Source organism: Erpetoichthys calabaricus, chromosome 2 (genome assembly GCF_900747795.2).
Source record: "Erpetoichthys calabaricus chromosome 2, fErpCal1.3, whole genome shotgun sequence".
Classification (NCBI taxonomy): Eukaryota; Metazoa; Chordata; class Cladistia; order Polypteriformes; family Polypteridae; genus Erpetoichthys; species Erpetoichthys calabaricus.
In genome coordinates, this window is record NC_041395.2 from 246,477,929 (window position 1) to 246,486,197 (window position 8,269).

Genomic DNA, 8,269 nt, shown 5'->3' on the forward strand with positions numbered 1-8,269 from the left:
TTGGTGGACGAGTAGACCGCCGGTGGTGCAAAGTGGGCCATAGTTTTATAGAAGCAGATGAGTGAATTCACAAGAACAGAATCCACAGATAGCGAGTATTTACTGTACTTTATTATTTTTTAATTTTTATTTTGTATTTTCTGAATATTAATACTTTTGGATTACTTATTGTTTATTTAATTAAATAATTAAAAATGTAACATTTTGGACAAGGTTTATTTACCCATTTCCCTCCTATTTTGTCATCACTTTACGGCAAAATTACCACCTTTTTTGTAAAATAAAGAAAACACAAGTAATTTTTAGAAGCCAATGAACAACTGAATAAAAAATTCTAATCAGTAGTCTCCTCATGACAATAACACATGCAATTTGTGGTTCTAAACACTTATTTTGGTAACACTTTACAATGAGGATTTCAAAGTAATGATGTAACATTTAAAAACTTGGTGGTCACATATATTAAAGCATTACTGTACTTCACTCTTTTTTGTTACATGCAGAGGTTCCTGTGTCATTCTCACTGATGCATGTCTACTTGTCTTGAATCGATGCACACATAAATAAAAAAAGTCTTTGTCTAAGAGCCATGGCTTGCTTTGCAGTCGGCTGTTAATCTGCAAAGAATAAATTAAAACATGTTTTAAATTGCAGAAAGCCAAAAAACTGTTTCTGTCTATCAGAACTTTTACATCTGTGGAATCTCTGATGTTCCTTCAAGACAGAAATTTCAAGAATGTGAGTTTTCATCAGTCCAAATTTATATTAGAGAATCTGGCTTACTTATACTGGAACACACACACAAAAACAAAAAAACACTGGCAAAGACAATCACCGATACCAAACTGTTATGTTTCAGCCAGGGTTTCTGCTCTGGCTGTGGTTCATATCTTTGTTTTATGTCCTTTTAGTTAATTTTTATTCTTTTGTTTACATTAATAGTGCATGTGTTTTTGTATTCTTTGTTTTTTTGTGTATCAATACCTTAGTTGCAGTATATCCCATGTGTTTTGTGGGTGGTCCCCCAAGAGAAGGGGATACCTGTCAATCGCCACCGGGGACTGTCCTTTGCCCTATAAAACTTAGCTTTCCTTGTAGTTCATGTTGAATGTGCTAGGGAGTTGTTGGTGAGATCTGTATTATTTGCTGTTCCTTCTACTTATTGTGACTTTTTGGAATACTTTGACTTTCAGCTCTGTTTTTCACTTTGCTTTGGGATTCTATTTTGTGACTGTGGTTGCTTTGGTCTGCCTTGCCTTCTCAGGCAATTCCTTTTATGTCCTTCTCTTCCTTCTTGGTCTACTGAGCATTTGTGTTAAAGCTAACTCTTTTATTTTACCAAGGTTCTTCAAGGCCCTTTTAGTGTCTAGCCATGTTTTTGACGGTAAATCTGCCACAACATGTGTCCAATTATGGAAGTATTTATGGGATTTATATACTATTGGGACTCCCAGTTCACAACACAGACACTGCTACAGTATAATTTAAGCTGGTGCAGTTCAGTCTGGGAAAACAGAAAAAGTCTCTCCAAGGTTTCTTATGTTAAAAAATGTAACTTGCCTACATTTTAAAAGACATGAAAGACAGCATGGAAGGTGTAGTTAGCCTCATCATAAACCCTACAGCACATATCCAAAATAGAATAAAAAAATTATAATATCAATATTCAAATGGCACAGCTTTAAACATTCCTGCTCCTATTTTCCAACACCAGACAGCAGCGGTAAGTAGGCAGTAAAATCTAAATAGGATGAATGTGACTTGATTTTCTGTGAAGAGCACAAAGACAGATGTGGTCCTTCTGGGGTATGAAGGTCAAACTTTGACAGTGCATTCAGTAGCTGGCACTGAGGAAGAATTTAAGTCTTAGGAAGAGTCGGGCCACGATGAAGTGTTGCACTGACTGAGTGCTTGATAGAAAAGAGGAAATAATCCTTATTATAGCATGTCAGTTGAGTTTTCAGGTGAATTGTTATGGAATATCATTAGTGCCAAATTGAAATAAATAAAATGACAATTATTAAATAAATAATCACATGAAAGTACAGTGATATACAGTATATGAATAGTCAATATATTGTGAAAAGACATAATTAAATAAAATTCACTTAATTATTATGAAATAAAATGTCATTGTTTTATTTTGGTCCAAGAATGTATTTATCCATCCATCCATCCATTTTCCAACCCGCTGAATCCGAACACAGGGTCACAGGGGTCTGCTGGAGCCAATCCCAGCCACCACAGGGCACAAGGCAGGAACCAAACCCGGGCAGGGTGCCAACCCACCGCAGGACACACACAAACACACCCACACACCAAGCACACACTAGGGCCAATTTAGAATCGCCAATCCACCTAACCTGCATGTCTTTGGACTGTGGGAGGAAACCGGAGCGCTCGGAGGAAACCCACGCAGACACGGGGAGAACATGCAAACTCCACACAGGGAGGACCCGGGAAGCGAACCCAGGTCCCCAGGTCTCCCGACTGCAAGGCAGCAGCGCTAGAATGTATTTACCTTACATTTAATTGCAGATTTTTATTTAAAAATGGCCTTCTTCTTAAAGAATGTTTTTTATTCACAATGTGGACTTTACTGGATAGAACATATTTCAAATGGCTTTTTTAATGACTACAGTATATATTTCAATATTTTCATGGTTACATCACTTGTCATACAAAACAAAACCCAGCAGACTGACGCAATTCCTATTGGTTGCATCACTTGTCAATCAAGACAAAACAGAAAGAGACCATTTAAGACATGGTGCTATTTTGAGATGGATTGGCAATATATTTGAAAAGCACCCACTGATAAGTCTCTTCAAAATGTTGTTGATCATTAGCAGTTACAGACTGACTGAGCACTGTGTCCACAGAGAAGGCACCCATGAAGATATTATATAGGCACACATTAATGTTTAATGGCTATAGCTGGAAATTTCAGGTGACATGTTTCCAGATCACATTCTGTTCAAATACGGTTCTCAATCATTCTTAAACTACTAACAACATCTTCATCAAAGTGAATATTTTGAAGAGCACTCATCTTTCTGAGCATTCCAAACATATCACCAATTCATCTTAAAATAGCATCATATTCTGGCCAACAGACTGCTCTTCACATTGGTGGCAGTGGCAAAGAGACGGAAGCCCTGCATTCACATAACTCTTGAAAAGATTCAAAAAAGACGGGTGGAGACTCCCATGCAGCAGTTTTGGATTGTTCTTGGTGGATTGTGGAGAGAGAGTGCAACAGTGGCAATGAGAAAGAACGATCAGAGATGCTGGTGGTATTACACACCTGGGTGGTATAGCTAGCTGCGTCCTGCCCTTGCATGTTTTTTATTCCACAAGGTGTTTCCTGTAGATCTTAAAAGTAGCAAACTAGGTCATTATGGTTTTCAATTACAGTGTACTATCATTTAATGAATGCACTCTTTGCTTGGAATACATTATCATATATTAAATTATCTCAGTATATTTAATCTGCAAAACCAGTTTTTCCCACTATTACTGCCTCAATGTTTTTGCCAGTTTGAAGTAGTGCTAAAGATCTTTGGTGGTCTACTCCCTCTAATCGGATAAAAGTAACGGACTGGAAAAGATTAACCAATAGGAAAAAGTTTAGTCCATAGATCTTGACTTACAACTGATAAAACCATCATAAAAAGAGGCATTCTGAAATAAATAGAACTGCCATTAAATTGGCTTTTTGAGTAATGTGCAATTGTTAAATCAAAATGGTCTTTAACAATAAGGTAAATTTGAGGTAAGATCTGCAATAATTAAATGTAAGGTGATAACTGTATTGAACTAAAAATAAAATGGTGAAATTGAATTTCATAATAATTAGGAGAGTTTTATTTAATTCTGCATTTTTTTCACAATTTAATACATATAGCTGTAGTTTGTCATATGACTATGTACTTCATAATGACCATTTTATTTATTTCATTTTGTTATAAATAGTTCTCCATGTCTTGTAAGTATGTCCCACTTCAGATGTGACCTCACTTTTCTTCCATGAATCCACAAATGTCAGAAGAGACTCATTTCTTTAGTGCAGTGGAACAACTATGGAACTCATTTGTATCCCCATCCAGGACTGGCCCCAGCTCTTGGCAGCACTGACTTGGATTTAGTGGGCTCAGGTAATAGACAGATGGATGGCAGAGGAATATTGAGCGGCTCTGAGGTGCTATGGTTGGCACTCAGAGGCCCAGATTTAGTTGTCAGCCCAGATTGACCTTGTGGAGTTTTTATTTTCTCCCCATGCTTAATGTGGGTTTCCCTGGATGCTCTAGTTTTTGCCTTATTCTCAAAGGCATGCATATTGGGTTCATTTGTCTAATATGATTGAGTATGGAAAAATGTCTATGTTTGCCCCAAAGTGGATTAATGAGCCATCCAGGTTAGTTTGTGAACTGTGCTTAATGATGCCAGCATAGACCCTTGCTCCCTGTAATGCTGTAACGAACAAGATGTATATACTTTAGTATACTGAAAAGTTCAAGCAGTTTCTCATCCATCATGCAATACCATCAGGTAAGTGCCTGATTAGTTCCATTCTGCAGCAGGACAATGACCCAAACACATGGACAACATCTTAAATAACTATCCTCAGCAAAAAGAAGAACAAGAAATTCTAAAAAAGACGGTGTGGCTTCCATAAAGCCATGATGTCCATATCATTGAGGATGATGGGATTACATAGAAAGACAGAAACAGTCAATACAGCTGAATTGTGCAGAAGAACTGGGGCAAGCTCTCCATTGTGCTTAGAAGAAACTACTATCTGATTTTCTTATAAAATTGCATTGTAGTGGACCTAAGAGAACTGAAAGAGTTTTAAAGGTAAAGGGTGGTCAAACCCAATATTCATATATTTTGTTTATGCTACATTTTGTGATATTTATAAACTTTTCATTTAATTATTTTGGAAAACTTGTACAGATTTTTTTTTTCATATGTGCCTTTGACAGTCAGTATGGCAGGAACAAAGGGAGCCTTGCAGTGGTTTTATATAATAGTTAAATAATAAGGTGTGAACTGAGCTTCCTCAGAAGTGCAAATGATCTTTGTATTTCTAGACAGAATTAACATTTGCCACTTGCTATTCAAAATGCCTATAAAGTATTCAAACCTGGAGCTACTAAATGTTGTAGGCTACAGTGATGTAATGTGAATGGTTGGCAGTAGTGGAACACCATTACAAATTGCAGTCTACAGTATGCAAGCATACCACCTGAAGATGCTGGCATAGACTGTGACCCAATTCAAAATGGGATTTTGTGGGTTTGAGAATGCAATGTTGTAATATGTTCATTCTTATTATCACACATTTAGGGAGATACACAAGGGTGAAAATACAAAGAAAAAACTTTTGGTGAGTCACATCTGCCCTACTTTGCACAGTGAAGTATGTCATGTCTGAGCTGGTTTCTGAGGTTTCAAGATGGGAAACTGAGTTCATGTGTTTAGGGGTTACGAACAGTGACTTTAGGTTAATGTTTTTGCCAGTTAGGTAACCAGTGTGTCAACAAAAGAATTGAGACACAACCAAGTTTCTCATAATTTTTTTTACATCTTACGAAAGAAGCACACCGTTCTTAAAAACATCTTTCTCCGTTTGTGGAGTTACATAACCTGGGTATGAAGTTCTGGAAAGTCTTAGCCAGAAACAAGTTGTAAACCGGAAAGACAAAGAGACTGTTGCTAAAGCCTAAATGTTAGCCACAATCAAAGCCAAAATGGGATTGCCAATAATTTTAAGACTAGTATTCAGTATAATAGCACATGCAGTAATCTTTAGTTTATTTACAATCTCAACATACATGGTATCAGCTTATAAAGCATCCTGTCAGTGACATCACAACGTGCGACTTATGATACCATGTCCCATTAGCAGCTGGGAGTTGCATCCTGACAACATGGCAGCATCCATAAACAAAACAAAATGGCATCACAATAAATGGCAATGTCAAAAATACATTAGAAAACAAATTAGTTAGCAAATAACAGCAGCAAAATTTTGGTACAAAATTAATGTATGATGTTCAAAGACCTGAAAAATGTGTATGGAAAGCTAAATAAAAATTTATTCCATGCATAATATATTTTTTAATGGCATTTAAATCGTAACAATACCCAGCTGATTCTTGTATAGCTCAGATTTCTATAATAATTAACTATAATCTTTCAGGAGCAATAATTACATCTTCAAAATATGGAAGGAATATGAGATTCTCCATTTTCAATTCTTACAGCAGCCTGCCCAAATCTGCTATGTACGCAATTCCATATACTGCTTTCAAATGTCACCATTTCTTTTGACAGACTTTTTATATCTCCTTTGGCCTCCCTTGGTGTTTCCTTCTACTAGGGGTCTGCTAGACCCCAGCACCTGGCAGTGTATTTTCCCTTTCAAGTTTCAGCCATTTAGTATTAAGGGCAAACGCGACTCCAGCAAATTTTCTGCAAGTTACACTTTGGCAAAATTCGCAGATCAACACTACCAGGCACACATGGGCACTGGCGGCAGTTTTAAAACTGCAGTTTAGGCTGACATCCAAATCAAACTGAAGAATGTTTTTACAGGCACTCGGTCACAATGGATCTAGCAGCTCATGTAGGAATCACATCATTGAACCCCTGAAATGCTGCAGATATCTTCTTGATGAGGAATTGCACGGTTTTCCCACCAGTTCTTTAAGGTCTTAATTGCTGTTGCAAGTCAGTTACCCTTAAGTATGTAGACATCAACTGTAAAAATTAAAAACAATTAAAAGTCCTGGATCAAGTTATCTTAGTGGTAGGTTTTTGAAACCTTGTGCAGAGCAGCTCAGCTCCATGTTGTACTTCATTGTTAGGTTGTCATTAGAGGAGCAGAAGGCCAAAAACTAAAGAAATAAATTACAATAATTCTAGTAGCTAAAAACAGAAACCCAAAAAGCTACAACAACTTCAGACCAGTGGCTTACATCACTGGTTATGAAATCATTTGAAAAATTTATAAAGAAAAAGCTGACAGAGAAAACTCAGGATTTGTTACATTTATTTCAGTTTGCCTACTAGTCTAACAGATGTGCTAGAGAATGCCATTGACACTTTGCATCATTTGTTACGTAACCATTTGGAAGGAGGGTCCTGCTTGTAGACATCTCATCTCGTCTTAACTCCATCGAGCCACACCTTCTTGCTGAGAGACTCATAAAAGATTTTAATTTGGACTTCAATCTGGTAGGGTGGCTGAATGACTTTTTAACATGCAGGACTCAGAGAGTGAAACTCAACAGCTGTCTGTCTGACATGCTGTCCTCCACCACTCTGTCTCCCTCCAGGGCTCTGTTCTTCCACCTCTTTTGTATATCCTCGACACCAGGGGTGTCCAAATCCAATCCTGGAGGGCTGCAGTGGCTGCAGATTTTCATTCTTAATTAATGACCTGTTTTTGCTGCTAATTAATGACTTTTCCCTTCATTTTAATTGACTTGCTATTTAAGATTTAGACCCCTCAATTGCTTCTTTTATTTCTTAGTTACAAGCCAAACAATAAAGAGATACAGAATGAGTCAAACTAACCTTTGTCCATTAGGCGATTTGTGACAATAAAGAAAGGTGGAGGTCTCAGTAAAGTTGATCTGCTCAGGTCCAGAAAATATTGTGATGCTGTTGCGGAATGAGAGCACCAACAAGCCCTGGAATTACATAACGAGTTAAATTAACATCAAGACTCACCTTCTAATTATGAAAATGGTTGGAGTGGAATTGGTTGGAGTTTCACATCTTATTTTTATTTGGCTGCCATTTAAAGAAAAAGAAGCAATTCAGAGGATTGTTAAATAATGAAGGCAATTAAAATGAAGGGAAAAGAAGTCAGTTAACAGCAGAAATCGTTTACTGATTAAGAAAGCGGTAAGAAGGAAATTCTGCTGCCACTGTGGCCCTCCAAGGTTGGAGATGGACACTCCTACTGTACACAAATGGTTGTCATAGTAAATTGGAGAACAGGTTCATCTTAAAATTTGATAGTGACTCTGAGATTGTTAGCCTATTAAATGAAAATGAATAAAGCAGGGGTGTCCAACTCTGGTCCTGGTGGGCTGCAGTGGCTGCTGGTTTTCATTCTAACCCTTTTCCTAATCGGCGAGCAATTTTCACTGCTAATTATCTCCTTTTCCCTTCATTTATAGCCCAGTTTTTAAGGATTCTGTCCTCTGAATTGATTAGTTTCTTCATTAAATGGCAGTAGAAGACCAGCTAA